We start from the raw sequence: 17540 nt of genomic DNA, 5'->3' as shown, positions 1-17540 counted from the left end.
ATTGCACTCAACAAAGACAACAACTACAAAACAATACTTACACTATTAAAAACGCTAATTACACTCTGTAATTACGAACACTGACTACACTCTGCAATCACAAATGCTAACTACACTATGTAATTACAAACACTAATTACAGTCTGCAATCAAAAAATGATGATTATACTCTGCAAACAATCATCTACTTTGAATCAATTTGCAGGCAATAACGAAAAGATAATCATTTACTCCAAAAGAACAACTACAACCCATAATTTGAAACAATCACATAATAAAATCAAGAACCAAACTGTAATTGTCAAAGAAAGTTAACAGAATATAATTAGGGCAAAACTGCATAAGAAAGATGATCAAAACCCTAATAAGTAAAATCTTTCGCTAAATTAAGAAATTATACCAAATTGGAAAGCAGAATTCCGAGATTAAACCCTAAATTGTTTGCATGCAATTGTAATAAAAACTAAAAAATCAAGAATTGGGAGGAGAGAGAAAGGGGTTTACCTTGAAGAGAAAATCATTCAAATTCTAGAAGTTTCGTCAAGGACGGTTAACGAGGGAAGTGATGACCGACGTTACAACTTGTGAACTGTCAAGTGAGAGACTGATAGAGTAGAGTAAAGTGAAGACGTGAACTGTGAAGTGAATAGTTTATCGCGCGTAAAATATCCTTATTTCCCTCTTTAGAACTCATTTAATTTAATTTTATATTTTGTCGTTTAATAGTTTTGGGCTGTTTTTTTTTTGGATTAATCATGGATTTATATTTGGATTTGAGTTGGGCTTTGAATTGAGTTGGGCCCATTTTAGAACAACGTTTACATATCCACTCTATAATTAATTAGTTGTATGATCATATCATCACAGCATCACTCCTATACATTCTCTTCACTTGAATAATGTAGCTTATTAAATTTGATTAATTCAAATGTTCACTTTGTTTACACGCAATTAGAGGGTGTTTGGTTTGGAAAATGGAAACGAAGTTGAAAGGAAAAAAATAAGAGGGGGAAAATGAATCATTTAGCTATTACCTGTTCATTTGTTTGGTTTAACCATGGAAAGGGAGGAAGGTAAGGATATTTGTTACCCCAAGTTTTTGAGAGGTAACAAATGAAGGGTAACCATTATCCATAGGTAATAGTAATTGTTACCATGGTTTCAAACCAAACACACGGTAACGGTATTGGTTTAAATGAATCTGTAAATACACTAACCAAACACCCCCTTAGAGTATTAGACCTTATCAATCTTAATTATATCAATATTATTTTGAAATTTTGAGGGTATACATATAATTTAACCTTATTTCTACACTCCCATACCGTGTTACATATTGCTTTTTTTTTTTTTTTTACATTTTCAAATAAATCAAACTTGTATCTTTACAATAGGATGCCACTCCCTTTAGTACATTTTTTTTTACATATTATTACCTTAAAAAAAAAACTACAAGATCGTCATAGATGACTTCATGATTAATATTGCTACCTTTGTCCCTTTTTCGACAACTTTAGTTTGCATTGTTAGCATTTCTACGTTAATTTATTTAAATAAATATAATTAATCAAAGGGAGGAAAAAAAAAAAAAAAAAAAACCCTTGATTAGCCAAGTTACTTATGAGTTATTTATGAGTCGATTCAAGGTTTATGTCAATTTGAGTTGCCGATTATATAGTTTTGGATATTTTTTGAGCCTATGTTGAATAAGATTGAATTCATTATACTAATAGGCCAGGTCTAATCAAATGCATAGACCATTTTATTCCACATTTATTGACCAATTCCTACACTCAACCAATTGAGGTAAATCATCAGCATTTGACAATAACAAACTATAAAGCTCCAATGGCCTATATTCATAATCTATTAATGAGAAATATTACTTTGATGTTGATTAATACTACGACCTTAGCTTTATTCCTAGATCAAAGAATAATGTGAATCCGAATATTATACAAATTAATAACTTAAGTTGCTCTTAATACCTTAGGCAGAAGTTATGACTACAACTAATACCTAGATAAACTTGCATGCCAAGTACCAACAACATACTTGAATTCGTAACATAATTTGACTTTGTCGTACATTTCTCATATATCAAGGGATAATGTTTCAATATGGTACTACTCCACAACTTTACCAAGAATTTTATGAGTTTGAATTTGACGCAAAAAAAGTTTAAACCTTTATATTACAAGTTGCTATTACTCCAATTTCAGATCACATATTTGTCATGATTACGTTCGTTAGTTGATGACGTATATGATCCATTTAATAAATTAGTGGAAAGACATCAACTTATTTAGGGAGCCATTTTCCCACGCGGCCGTACCATCGACCCCCACAATCCACAACTTTGAATAGTATGTTTAGCCACTTGCCCACTTATATGAGCTATGAGTCTATGACGACTCGAATTTACTTTGAGCCGTGCCCAGTTTATCTTTCATATAAACAAAATTTGTTTATTTCGGGGTATAAGCGTCTTTTCATGTACTAGTTGAGGGATACATGCATCTTTTCATATACTATTTAAGGGGTACATGCGTAATTTGCTCTAATATATCAATATTAACATAGTTGACATTTGATATAGATTTATACAATTCAAATTATTTTTGTTGGTCATCTTAGGTTAAATCCTCTATTAGTATTATATTATACGAAGTAGTACTTTCTTTTTTTTTTTTTTTTTGAACAACTTATATTATAGTACTTCTTAAGGTTGAAGTTGCTCTAATGACGTCTTAAGTACTCCGTTAATTAATAAAAATTGACTGTATTTACACATGCATATGCCTAATTTCCTATGTCATCTAGTGATCAGTTAATTTCCTACTCATTTAAAGTAGTAAAGTCAACCTCAGCTCAATAATAATATTATATCATGGACGGCGTGTATTCGTGTAACATTGTTAACTATACTATTAGCAACTATAATTTATACTAGTATGTATACTCACTTACTCTACTCGGTAAGAAAGAAAAAGAATTGATAATAATTACGTGAAGATAAAGACAAGCTAACTAACTACTCCATCATATTCATATATTATCAACTAATTAATTATTACTTGTGAAACTAGATTTGAGAATGTTAGATAATTGATCCGAATTAATAGGTAGGAAGGTGCAATTGAAGTTAATGAAGTGTGAAAGGATGCTTAGAGAAAAATATTTATAAAGACACAAATCATAAGTACTAATAAGAAATTCAAAGCTTATACTTTTCTGTGACTAATCAAAATTGACTCGGGCCTAAACACATAAAAGGTTAACCGTATAGAAATACTAGAGGTATATTGGTATGGTGGCTTATTAATTAGTACTCCGTTTTACTTTACCATCATGTGGTACAAAGACTTAACTGTTTATATACGTTGTATTTATTTAAGGTTTTTCCTGAAAATGTCGTAAGTAACAAAATCTTCTATTGTTTATGAATAATTGGGTCAGGTGTTATGACACACGCTTTGCATTTAAAGAATTCAAATACTCTGTAAGTGATGATGCATTATTGTACAAACGAAGTATGTATCTAATTATCTATCCTAGTTTCCAAAACTCTCCATTGTGAAAATTATAACTTCTATTTTGTAGAGAGATATTTTTTATTAGTCTCATATTCCATAAATTATCTTATGCTCTAAGAATAATACAACTTGCAACTTTCTCATGCCTTAGCTCTTCTCATCTCACATTTTTAGCTACCTAAACATCTAATTAGCTCTATTATTAATCTACCATAAGGTTGTAAATGTCAACTATCGGTCAATTTCATTTACAGTTTTTTCACATTTCAGCTAACTTTGTCTTAAATTGCTTTTCCATGTATCCTTGGCTACCAACATAAGTCTTTGTCTAAGTATTTGAATATTACTTTTGCATGTTTTATTTTTTAAATTTTCTATTATATTGTAGCAAAAACTATTATAAGTATATTATACGACTTTCCAAAAAGTTTTATTGACATGGATTTAAATGTAAGATCATATATATACAATGTGTCAACATTCTAAACATTTTTTTTTTTTAGCTAACTAATACTTTATCAAAAACTTTTGTATACAATCGATGTACAATAATATAACTGTACATCATTGAGATATCTTTTATTGAAATTAGGGTAACTTTTAGATTTTTTTTGAATAACTTTTATCAATAAAGCATAAATAATTTTTATTTATATCAAGCTAACTTATATATATAATGTAACTTTCGTTCATTTAAATTTAAATAACTTTAAGGTAACTTTCTTTCTTTTTTTTTTTTAAATGTTTGTTATACCTCTTATTACTACCGCAAAACTATTACTCCGTATTTTAAGTTACATCAATCAATTACATTATATTAAAGGCGAAACTTAGAGAACACTTGGCAAAATATTATAAAAAGTTTTGCCTCCAAAACCACTTACTAAAAAAAACTTATTGTAATTAAATTATTACTTTTAGTTTGTATAAAATCTAAAATAAATGTCCTTAAATATCAAATTGCCCATTGTAACTATAACATGTTTAATTAATTTCTTTCACAATATTTCATACTTTCTACTACTAAGTCTATTTATAATATTTATCTCCATTATTTTTGGTAAAATTTATTGTCATTAGATTATTTAACAACCGTGTATTGCACGGGGTTTAATCTAGTATATTTATATAAAAAAAAAAAAACTTGCCTATTGGTGATTTGTCTTCCGCACTCATATTGAAAGCCTAATTTACAACTTTAGACATCGTCAACAATAGACTAATCTTATCCTAGTTTTTTAGACTAGTATGCAAATGTATATACTAATCAAAGATATTGGTGTAGCTGTGTAGTCGGTAGATTCAATCATATTTTAGCCTTGTTAAGGGCAATGGTGTTGCTCATATATAGGCTTGCTTTTGTTAGTAGTTAAGTAGGGCATGTTCACATTTATTTAATTTCAGCTCATTTCAGTTCAATTCAGCTCCAATCAGTTCAGTTCAGTTCAGCTCAACTCTTAATTTCCCTCTTTCATAAAATATTCATTTCAATTCAGTTCAGTTCAGTTCAGCTCCAATCAGTTCAGTTCAGTTCAGCTCCAATCAGTTTAGTTCAATTCAGTTCAGCTCAGTTCAGTAAATACGAACACGCCCCTAGAAACTATGATTAGATGATCCAAGTGTGAATTGAGGAAGTCCCGACGTGTGTGTCGGATACTCTTGTATTTGACTCTTTAATTGATTAAATTGATACCTTGTTTTTCCGTCAAAAAAAAAAAAACGTTAACTTGAGTTAATAATAATATAGCGGCTTAGGTTACAATTTTGAAACTAGCCAACTATAATTTCAAAAATGTGAATAATCTAGCGGCTTAGGTTTCATTTTTACTAATTTCTATTTATATTGCTTCTTTATAGTTACCAATTTTTACTGAACTAAAGTTATTTCGGAATTTTACTTTTTTTTTTTTAATTTGACACAGAAATATTACTTTTTAAAAGTAAAGAGAATAATTGGGCTAAACTAACTAAACATTATTTTTTTTAAGGTAAAGAGAATACGACCAAACTAATTGGGTGAATTTAATAAACTGTTTCCGATATAGCCTAACTCATCATTGGTCAAATAATGGGGTTAAAGTGTTGGTTTGGAAACCCAAACCTCCAAATATCATGGAAATTAGGAGTCCCAAACCTCCATATGTTATGGAATAAACATTAATTTAATTAGCAAACGTATGCTTGTTGAAAATATATTCCACCATCCGAAGTGGACTTATCCTAGTTTTTTAGGTACGAGTAATGGGAATGTGACTGCAAACGCGGCTATAATTAGACGTCGTTTAATGCTAAAAAAAAAAAGTAAAACAATTTTGCATGCAAGTTTAGTCAAACTAGCGTTTTAATCCGTATTATTTTATTGGATTTATTATCTTTTGAAAAAAAAAAAAAAAAAAATTAACAAAAGAGCGTTTTTTACTAAAAAATGCGTGACTTTTCCCTTCATTATTTCTTGCAATATAAAATACGTAGTACTCCAATAAAATTGTATTATCCTGTATTCGTAAATCAGCATCTATCAGTTTGTATCAAAAAACAGTTGTCCGATTAGTATTATTGCTCAAGGTCAGAGAACAAAATATTATTAACATGTTAGAGTCTGTCTTTCGATTGTATTTAATTTGCACGCGTTGAGTTATATTGCTTTGTTTTGCTTCCAAGGGCCAGGGAATCTCATCTTGTATCAATTAACCTATAATATACGGAGTATGTAGTATAATACGTATCGATGATTTGTAAATTCGTATTAACTGATCATCTAATAATGAGATTTCGAACTTTTCAAAAGAAAAACAAACCAATGTGTAATTACAAGGATTGAAAAAGAAATAGATTGAGATTCTAACATTTGGTAATTAGCTCGTGAATAATGCATGTAATGTAAATAATACGGAGTTAAAAATATATTTAAATGTTATAAGAATTTCAGATCAATATATGTTAAGTTCAACTTGAACATAATAGTCTAAAAAGAGTAGTCATATTTTCTATGTTCCATGCATGTATGCAAATTTTTTTTGACACAACATGTATGCAAATTTATTAATATTATTATATGTAGAAAGTATGACCAAAATCTTAAAAAAAGTCTTTGATAAAAATTATGGCTTAAAAATGACATAGACATAGACTATTGATTTTGAATAGTGGAAGTTGTCAATTGTAAACAATAGATCTAAGACTTCACTAGTGATCGATCCAAAAAGATAAAAAAAAACATATGTATATTACCTATATACATTGTATCCAAATGAACAAGCTAATAAACTAATTAAAATGAAATAACAAAATTTAGCTAGCTAGATCAAGAGTTTACAATATACAGAGTAGAATGTGATGTTGATAGCTCGCTTTTACAAATTGAGGCAGTTTTTTGAAAAAGAAAAAAAAAAAACGTAAATAGATTATCTATACTTAATACTAATTATATAGCAGTGATGCATTATCAATCAATAAATATTTTGGCGTACTTATTTTAAAATCATATTCAAACTAACTAGTAGAGAAAATAATAAATTACCACTTCTGGCAATCTAACTTATACTCCATCCGTTCTTTTTTGTTTTTACGTTTCGATTATGTATTTTTCTCTTATAAAGAAGTTTTCAAACCGTATTAAATTAAACAATAAGGAATAGAGATAGATCGAAATTAAGAAACAAATTTAAAAAGTTACAATTAAGTGAGTGTGGGGGTACAGTACATACAAACCTTAGCTCCACAATTGAGGGTTTAACAAATGTAACGAGCCAACAGCGATTAGTTGACATTGCGATTGATTATTTATGCAAAAGTAATATCACACTGTTCTTTTTCGTCACCTTTTTACGCGATTCATCATGCTTCATGTTACATTGGTGCACCACTTTGTCTAATACTCGTAATTGTTAATTGGCTATTTGGCTATATGAGCTTAATTACTCGCCAATTCCATCATGATCGACTTGAAATTGTTTCATTGGTCTGCCACAAAATCTATATCGTGCTCATTTTCAGTAGATTTTTAAAAAGTCAATTCAATTATGTGTTTTTTTTTTAAACTGTATTAAAAAAAAAATTAAAAAAAAAAAACCTGGTTTCATAAAGTTTTAATTTACCTACTAAAAATTAAACTACTGATAAGAGAATTTTAGCATACTCTCTCTTGCATTATCATAATTAATTACAGAGTTAATTAAATATTGATTATAATTCTACTGATTACTCAGACATATTAGTTAGCTTAGTTCTAAGCCAAATCTTCATTTCAATAACTCTCACACAATTAGCTGTAGGGCCATACCTGAATGTTAAATTAATTTCGTCCACTCAAAAAATATAAATTTGGTGTGGATAATAAATGGTCCAAAAATTGGATGAAAAAGTTAATTGGTTATTTTTAAGTAATTATGCAACACCAATTATAAACGAGTTAGTTGTTAATTAGTAGAGATAAATCAGAGAAAGTTAAATGTACGAAAATTCTCTCCCACACTAATTTTCGGGGAGAAAATAATCTTTTTATTAATTTTCATGATGAGGACGGACTAGGTAAACATTTAGACATAGACACTACTCCATCATTCTCGATTTTCAAAGTCAAGGACTTAGCCTTGCTTGTATACAATTTCTTCACATTAGACCCTTGCTCACTTAGCAATTTAAACAAGCTTCGTTTGGCGTTCGGTCTAAATGGGCAATTCGATGCCATGAAACCATCTACCAAGTGCAAGTAAGCTTCCAGATCATGGCAACATGCCACGTCAGCATCCGGTCTCAAATAAGGTGACATTCTAGTATCAACTCTAAGTTCTGTACCAACATGAGAGTATGCTAATGGCATTTTATTGCTTAGGAATTCAACAACACCGGCTACTTGTGCATTGTTCATTAGCTTTTGTTCTAGCTCTTCGCTCATAAATACACCGGGTACCCTTGTGATCACGTCTTGGTTGTTAACGATCCTTAGCACTTTTACGTTGTTGGCCTTTATACGTTCGGCGAATGCACGGTTCCCAACACGTGGTCCTCCGAATGAGAAAACCGCCACCGGAGGGACATCCGGGGCGCAAGTGCTAATCTCGTCGGCCACTAGTACGGCTAGGGCTGCACCAAGACTATGTCCGGTTATTGTAATGCTTAATGTTTCACCTTTGTATGTTTCTAGTAGTCTTTTAATTTCTTGTACCACTGACTCGGCTAGACTTGGGGTGTGTTCTCCTTGGGTTCGGAATAAGCTAAGGAACCCACATTCGACCTTGGCTTCATCTTCTTCGGTTGCTTGATTGTTGGATTCGTCCATTGGGACGAGTAAGGCCCGGAAATTCTCGGCCCACTCGAGGCACGTGGCGGTTCCTCGAAGGGAGATGACAATGTCCCTCCTTCCCATCCTAGCAATCTCACGTTCATCTTGGCAAACAGCAACATAACCGACGCAGCTAGATCGCTGCGTCATCCAACTTAGATCGGGTGCCACATCGTCCACCCATTTAGGTAGTCCAATGGATGATGTGGCATACAAACTTTTGGTTACGTGATACGACTTATCAGGTAACCCCACCTCCCTCCACGACTTGATCCCCGCCTCTGTAGTGGCGGGGTCAGAGTGGAAGGTTTGGTATGCAGCTTGGATAAACTCCCCATACCTGACCATCTCTCGACGAAGATTTTCGTCGAGAGGGTCAAGTAACCCCGCCCAATCCCTACTCCCGTGGTACTCCCTCCACCGCGCTCCCAGGTGGTTTCGGGGGGAGTACTCGGGCTGCTGATTCAGTAGCATCTGCTGGATCCGGGTCAGGCGACGAGGCGACATTTCAGCTGCCGCCTCGACAGCCCGGCCCGGTATCCCCCCGGGCCAAATTTGGGCCAGATTGAGCCCGTGCAATAACCCCCTGTTGCGGTTGCTCTCTGATTGCTGCTCGCGGTCAATGGACTTCATTGGCCGCGGCGGCAATGGAGCTGCTTCCTTTTGTAGCAGCTTATCAAGGTTAGATAAATGATCTTTTGTCTTTTGATTACCACCCTTTTCTTGAACATGAGCAGCCCGAGCCGACGCCCATAGTCGGCTCGGCCTCGACATCGAAGATTGTTGTGCACACCGAAGCCCGGCTCGTTTAAGGTTGTGAGATGGAAGCATAGATCCAAATTGAGCAATTTGCGCCATTTATTTTTCTTTAAAGATTGGAAAATAAAAGAAAAGAGAGAATATTATGAAATTGGTTGTTAGTTTGGGTTGTTGAACTCTGAAGCGTCATTTGAATAAATCAGAGGGGGTATATATAGACCGCCAACCACTACTACTATTCCACCAAATACCCTTAGATATTGTTTAATATTACAGAAAATGCCATGGATTAGACTTTCTTAGTGGGAAAACAATAAAATATCAATCAAGGGTAAAATAGGAAATTTATAAATGAATAATTTAGACTATTTCATATTGCTAATTTGAAGAATATAGACGTGTAATCGCGTAAAGTGAACCGGAGACGAAAGAAAGAGCATTGAAGGTTGAAAGTCTGCTGGTTTAAAAACAATCCGGTTCATAAATTGACCAGAATTATCTGTTTGATTTTATTAAAATGACGGCTTTACCCTCTCTTGAGCTTATGACTTTGGTATTGACTACTGTTTTTAAGGGTTTTTTATTTATTTATTTTTTTTTTACAGGAGTTGGTTATTTATTATATGGATCAACAAATATTAATATTAATATTATTAGTATTTTGTTTTTGTCAACATATTTTCTGATCCATTCCCACTGTATGGGATATGAGATGAGAGAAGAAAAATGTTGGTTTGAATAAATTCTGCCTTTTGTAATTATGTTCATATAATTTTAAGAAATTTTGCTACTGTTAATTAATTATGTCCAACTTGTAGTGTTTCATGTTGCTTATTATTTTTATGATAAGATTTAATTTGGTACTTTTTTTTTACTTATACCTTATTTTACCGAACAAATTAACATAACTATCATCATATTGCCAACCCACCTGAAAAAGATGGATATGATTTGGAATGAGTAAATGAAGTTGATTTACAAGAAATTAGGGTGAAAAGATTCGACATTTGATTAAGAAATAATTGGTTGTGATATTTATAAAATAACTAGCCTTTTGGCCCGAGCAATGCACGGGTTATTCATATAAAATTGTATTGAGAGATAAGTGAGGAAATATCAGTAAGTCGTTATAGGGTATAATTATTAATATGTAATCGGTAAAAATTGTATTGAGAGATAAGTGAGGAAATATCAGTAAGTCATTATAAGGTATAATATGTAATCGGAAACATTATTAAAGAAATTAAAATTTTGGAACTTTAATCGAAAAAAGGCTTAAATAGAAGGTGGAAGGGCTAAAATTAAAGAGACAATAGAAAAAAGTTGAAATAAAGGGGAGAGATGAAATGTGTATGAAAGATGAAGTATAAGTTTAATGAAATAATAAAAAAAATGGTGTAATAAAAAATTAATAGTGTAATATGACATGTGGCACTATGGTTAGAGAAGTGTAATAGAATTGATAGGGACATGTGTCTTTCTTAGTTTCTTGGTTATACTTTTAAAATACTAAGTATTTTTTTTTTTTTGAAAGATGTATACATCAAATCTAGCATTGTCAATTTCTAGCAAACAATAAATGTGTTTCACTTTAATTTTAATTCTGTAGTAATTAACCCATTAGCATACATATACTCTACTTAAAATTCTAATTAAGGAGAATTTCTTTTTGTTTAATTTAGGGGCAAAACTCATAAAAGTCTTACTCTAAATTCTTAAGAACTAGTTTGTTGAAATAATTAGTAAAAACTTTGAATTTTGAATGAGTTCATGTCTACAACTAAGTATCAATTCAAGTCAATACATTCAATAAGTAGTTAGAGATGTTTTAAGCTAGCTGCATGTCTGACATTTGTTGGACATAAATTTGCTGCCAAAGAACAAGTTTATTGAAATATGATCCAAAAGAAACATACATTGAGAACTTTTTTGATTAAAAATAGCGTCATTGATCATGTCAATGAGGCAATATCACAAAAATTTGCATTTTCATCTTTAATTTGTTTTCTGTTTGAATTATTCTTTACTTATAATCTTAAAAAATTTACCAGTGTTAAAGGGAGTAAGAAATTTCGTTCAACAAAAAGCCCTACAAAATTTAGTTACCTTGAATCAATGAAATGTAATATTAAAAAATTATATTAAATCAACAAAATTTAGTCAAACAAAGTATTTGTCCAAATTTATTTTTCTCCTATTTTTGAAGAGCTGCTAATAGAGGAATATTTTTCCACCTACCTTAAAAAGTAAGCACCAAAGGCCTTGCGCAGTAAAGTTCATTGGATTTCCTTAATTTAAAGGAAAAAATAAAATCGTATCTTTGAAAGTAAAAGGGTTTTTTGAAGTTAAATTGTGACCGAAGAAGTCAATATTTGATGTGCATGATAGGGCACTATTCAAATTATTATCAACTAATTCTGATATTAATGCCAATTACGAGCATTTGGTTTATTACCAACTAAAATAATTACAATGAAAAATAAAATCCCATAGAATCTCATATGAAGTATGAACCAAGATAATTTTTGAAATATAATGCTAGATGTAACTTTATACAGTAATGGTAGAACGGGGCCAGGAAGGTTTTTTTTTTTTTTTTTTTTTTTTTTTTTTAATTCCTATATAATGATATCCTTATATTTTTTATAAAATAAGTTATAATGGTACAAAAATCATTATTTTAATAACCATCACAAATAAATCATATAAAAACTTAGGCTATGTTTATTTCACCTTATTTTTGTTGAACAGAAATTATTTATAATGAACTGAATTTATTTTTTCTGAAATTAAAAATTAAATTTTTTTTTACTGAATTGAAATTATATACTGGATTGAAATTATATTTACTGATTTTCTATTATATTTCTCCTTTATAGAAACTGAATTATTATTTTTACTGAATTAAAATTAATTTGACCAAACTAAATTATTGTATTTTACTGAACTAAACTTATTTTTAATTATCATACTAGATATTATTTTTATAAGGTGAAGTGAATAAGGCCAATCTAGTAGTATTAAAGGTTTTACCTCATTGTTTTAAGGTTATGCAATCTAACCCCACGGAGGGGTACTTAAGGGATGAAGATTTCCTAAATTAATCCCTCCATTTCGTATTAATCATAACACTTTCTTTTTACATCTGTTTCATGTTAATTGTAACAATTCTATATTTGAAAAGGACCCACCATTATTTATAATTTCTCCCTCCCACTAACCCCACTTTCAAAAATATTTTATTACGAAGTAATTCTCTTTCTTACTAAGAATACTAACCCCACGTATATTACTTTTTTTTTTAGGGTAATGCCATACATAGCCCTTAGGGCTATATATAAGCATTAAAAACACTTTTGAAAATTGTATAAAATTAGGAATTTATGACAAAAACACGCGTAGATCAGTGTAATTAGTGTGAATTTGTCATGTTTTTCTAAATTTAAACAGTTTTCAAGAGTATTTTTAATGCTTATATGTAGCCCTAAGGGCTATGTATAGCATTTTCCTTTTTTTTATTATTATTATTATTTCTCTCTCTTACCAATAATACTTTATACTAAGTATTATAAAAATTTCTCTTTTGGACCCTACCCTATAAATTTTCTTAAGTTTTATGAACATTTTAGTGTTACGATTAATACGAAACGGATAGAGTAATACGGAGTATTTTTTTATGAACCAAAAGACTTACAAAAAGTGTCAATAACTCAACGAGTGTTGAATATTTAAATATACATGTATATACAAAAAACACGTAAAATAGTATGACTTTAAATTGACAAAGACCGCAATCCGCGATAATAATTATAATAAATAATATAAAACTACAGTAGCTCGCTAGATAATTTGGACATACGTATTCTATAATAAGCATATACACGTACTGCCAATTGTTTTAGTATATGAAAATCTTCTGTCAGAAAGTTTTGTAATGTAATTTTCCTAACTACAAATTTGTTGGTAAGGTTTGTCTATAACCCTATCATAAAAAGAGCTTCAAACAAAATAACGTACGTTCACAACATTTAATAATAAATTTATACCCTTTTTACACCATATATGTATGCTCTCATTTCAATTTAATGAAGATCAACATATATTTAAGGCCCTATAATTATAAGGCCCTTTCTCTTCACTTTAAATATAAATTAGTAAAAATAAACTTAAATTAATTGATGATTTCATCTCCAATCATAGAATTTTTAAGGCCCTATCTCTTCACTTTAAATAAATATTAGTAAAAATAAACTTAAATAATTGATGACTTCACATGATGACAATATATACTGGCAAATTATTAAATTTCAAAAGCTGTAATACTACCTTAAAAATCAATAGTAACTAGGTTATAGTCAATAATAAAAAAATTAAAAAAATTAAAAAAAATTAAAATTATATGAATTTAGTAAAACAATTCAAGCAATTTCATGTATGCTATCAATTACATATAAAATATTAAAACGTAAATTATTATCTTATTTACTTCCTTCTTAACATTTCATTTGCTAAACTAAGTGAAATTTAAATTACTTTATAACTATTAGGAGGAATTACTATATATGTATGCTAAGATAGTAATTTAATAAGGTCTAAGAATTTTGAAGAACAAAAGCCCAATTATCTATTAATAGAAACAAGATCTTGTGTCAAGAGTAGACTAAGATCATGTTGCTGAATTGAAATTATTTTAACTAATTAAACTTAAATTATTTTTGCAAAACTTAAATTAATTTTGCAGAAACGAATTTATTTTTATTAAACTGAAATTATTTTTACTGAATTAAAATTAATTTTGTTGAATTGAAATTATTTTTAATGATTATGTACAATATTTCTTCTTTATAGTTATCGTTTTTTTCTGAATTGAAATTATTTTACTGAATTGAACTCATTTTTATTGAAGTGAAATTGATTTAACTAAATGTCATTTTTTTCAAGATGGGGTACGTAAACAGGGCCTAACAAATTTTCATCACTTAAAAACATTGTGGGGTATTATATTTCCAAGTTGATTCAACAAGTCATATTAATCGATATTACTGAAATTGACCATAAACAGGTCAAGTTTAAATTCAATTATAAATTGAACACTCTAGACAACGCGTCACCATGATGCACCTTCCTCCAACGCGATAGCCATGGTAGATAAGAAAATTTTTGATACCACTCTCTCTAACTTCATTTTCTCCATGTCCCCTTCTACTTATGACTACCGGCCAGAATAATGATACTTTAAGTGAAAATCATAGGCTATAATAAGGTATCAAAAAAAAAAAAGGGACAACTACTCATGTACTAACTACTACAAGTATGGACGTAACACACTATTGAAAGGTACATGCATCTTCAATCTAATTAATTAACTAATTAACACTACTAAGGACAAAACTACCACTAAATTAAAGTCACGCTGAATTAAGCTACACATTTTATTTATTTTTAAATGCTTTTTAATGTTTTTTGTTTTTCTTTTTGGTTTTCCACACACAAGCAGTTAGGCATGTATCATGTGCAAGTGTGCACTCGTTTTTTGCTGCTTTTTTTCAAGTCAGCATCATTTAGAAAAAAATCAGTCTTTGCTACTAATAATTACAAGTACTAATATGTTTCAATTATTAAATTTTCCTCTATTTATGACTTTTCGTGGCATATATAATTAATTCTACTATATACTATTTTAATTTTTTTTAAAATATGTTAGTAATGTTACTTACATGCATAGAAGTGTGTCTCCACTATTAGCCAATTAGGGAGCACTAATAAGAGTAGTTTACTATTGTAATGTCAATTAAGAGACATGTACCGCGAATCCCGAGCATTATTAAGCTTTTAATCATCCTAAAATAATGTAATTACAGTAGTGCTATATGAACGAACCAATATATCCTCAACGAACAATATATAGTGCATAGATTTTGTAAATTATTACTTTATATGATCCATATATAGCCGATATATAGGTCTACAAAAATAGTACAAGTATAAAATAAAAGGTTTTGTCTACTGGTAAGGTAGAAAAATGATTGTTAGGGGATTCAATAACATGAAAATTAAACAAAATACAGCAATATACTACATAAATACATGTGTTGAATACTCTTGGGGAAAAAAAGCACATGCATGTTTAAGCTCCACATATACTTGTCAATTATATATAATTCTAGCATAAATCAGAATTACGAATTACGAATATATTTATGACATTCACATCAATTTTAAATAAATATTTACAATCAATCATTACATGTCTATTATCTATAGTTGAAATGATGGTAAAAATCAATTCAATAATTAATTATAGTTTTGGCAAAAAATTTAAAAATTAAATCAGTAATTTGGCTAAGCTAAATGGATTATATTTTAGCTTAGTTTGATTTAGGGTTTTGTTATAATATAACCATCTCAAATAACACACATAATAAGTCTCCTACATTAATACACGAATAGAGAGTTACGAAGTAGACACCCTATATTAAGATAATTATTACGTGCTATTTTTTTTTTTTTTTTTAAAAAAAAACGAAGTAGACATCCTATAGTAAGATAATTATTATGTGCTATTTTTAAAAGGAAAAATTAGAAATAATAATCCCAACTTTCATCAATTTTTCTACAATAATCCCAACTTTGGATTATTCTGGAATAATCCAAACTTTGGGGGTTCCTCTTTTTCATCAATCCCAAACCGGTCAAAAAAAGTCAATGACCTATTATATCAGGTCACTTGACACGTGTCAAGCCCTGATTGGTCAATAACATTTAAAAATTATATTTTTTTTAAAAAAAAAAACAAAACAAAACAAAACAAAAACAAAAAACCTAAAAAGCCCCAACCACCACCAGCCACCTCATCTTCCCCCACCGGCCCACCCTAACAACCACCTCACTGACCAGCCTGCCGCTCGTTAGTTGCCGGCCATCTGCGTAAAGCAACCTCCACCGCCTCGCCGTCTTCCTCCCTCCCCAAAACACCCCATATTCCTCACGAAATCACCAGCAAAACCCGAATCCATCACCCCGAAACCCCAAATCCACCGACGAAACCCCTCCCTACTGCCAAATTAAAACCCCCAATCGTTTTTCCCACCACCCCGAAAACCCTAAGCGGCTAGGGGTTTCGACGGTGGGGGAGGAGTTTTGGGGGGTTTTCGGGTTTCAGAGAGGAGGTTTTAAGTAGGAAGGAGGTTTTCGGGTTTGCGCAGGGGGAGGGAAAGGGAAAAGCGGCGAAAGGCGGGAAGGGGAAGGGGAAGAGGAAATCGGCGCAGGGGAGGGGTTAGCGTCGCCGTTTGGGTTAGACTAGTTGTTGGGGTTGGTCGGTGGTTTTTGGGGTTGTTGGTGGCTGAGGTTTGGTTGTTTTTTTTCTTTTTTTTAAAAAAATTTGTTTTAGCCAATTCAGTTGTGACACGTGTCACTTTAAAAAAAACAAAAAAAATATTAACCTATTCAACCGGTCACCGGTTTTTGGGATTGAAGAAAAAGAGGAACCCCTAAAGTTCGGATTATTCCAGAATAAATCAAAGTTGGGATTATTGTAGCAAAATTGATGAAAGTTGGGATTATTATTTCTAATTTTTCCTTTTTAAAAACAAACGCATCAATCAACACTTAATTAAGGAAAGTCGTTGATTTTTTTTTTTTTTTTTTTTTTTTTTGAAGAAAGGAAAGTCGTTGATAATACTAATCCGTGGTATATTTATGAGAATTGAGAAACAATACAAATGATGAAATGGGAAATTTGTGAGAATAATCAAAATAATATGGACGGTAGTAGTACACAAACTATAATAAAAGAACATACATTTAATTTAAAACCAAGCAAAATACGGACTATAATGATAGCCTCGAGGAGTAAACTAAGCTACTACCGGCCAAATAGTCAGATCAATTAAAAAGGAAGATAAAGGAGAGGGGAGCCCATTAAAATAAAGTTATTATGATATCAATTTTGAAAGGAGATG

General features: G+C 30.6%; 1 protein-coding gene and 1 pseudogene across 1 annotated transcript in view; both read right to left on the bottom strand.

Moving 5' to 3' along the window:
- LOC145593227 (large ribosomal subunit protein bL19c-like) overlaps window positions 1–17540 on the bottom strand; it is a 142377-nt gene that overhangs the window by 76970 nt on the left and 47867 nt on the right. The window lies entirely within an intron of this gene.
- On the bottom strand, window positions 8014–9857 carry LOC145579925 (phospholipase A1-Ibeta2, chloroplastic pseudogene; annotated as a pseudogene).

Source organism: Chenopodium album, chromosome 2 (genome assembly GCF_948465745.1).
Source record: "Chenopodium album chromosome 2, dcCheAlbu1.1, whole genome shotgun sequence".
In the NCBI taxonomy this organism is placed as follows: domain Eukaryota; kingdom Viridiplantae; phylum Streptophyta; class Magnoliopsida; order Caryophyllales; family Amaranthaceae; genus Chenopodium; species Chenopodium album.
Note: the sequence above shows the minus strand (reverse complement) of the source record. Positions and strands in the feature narration are given on the sequence as shown.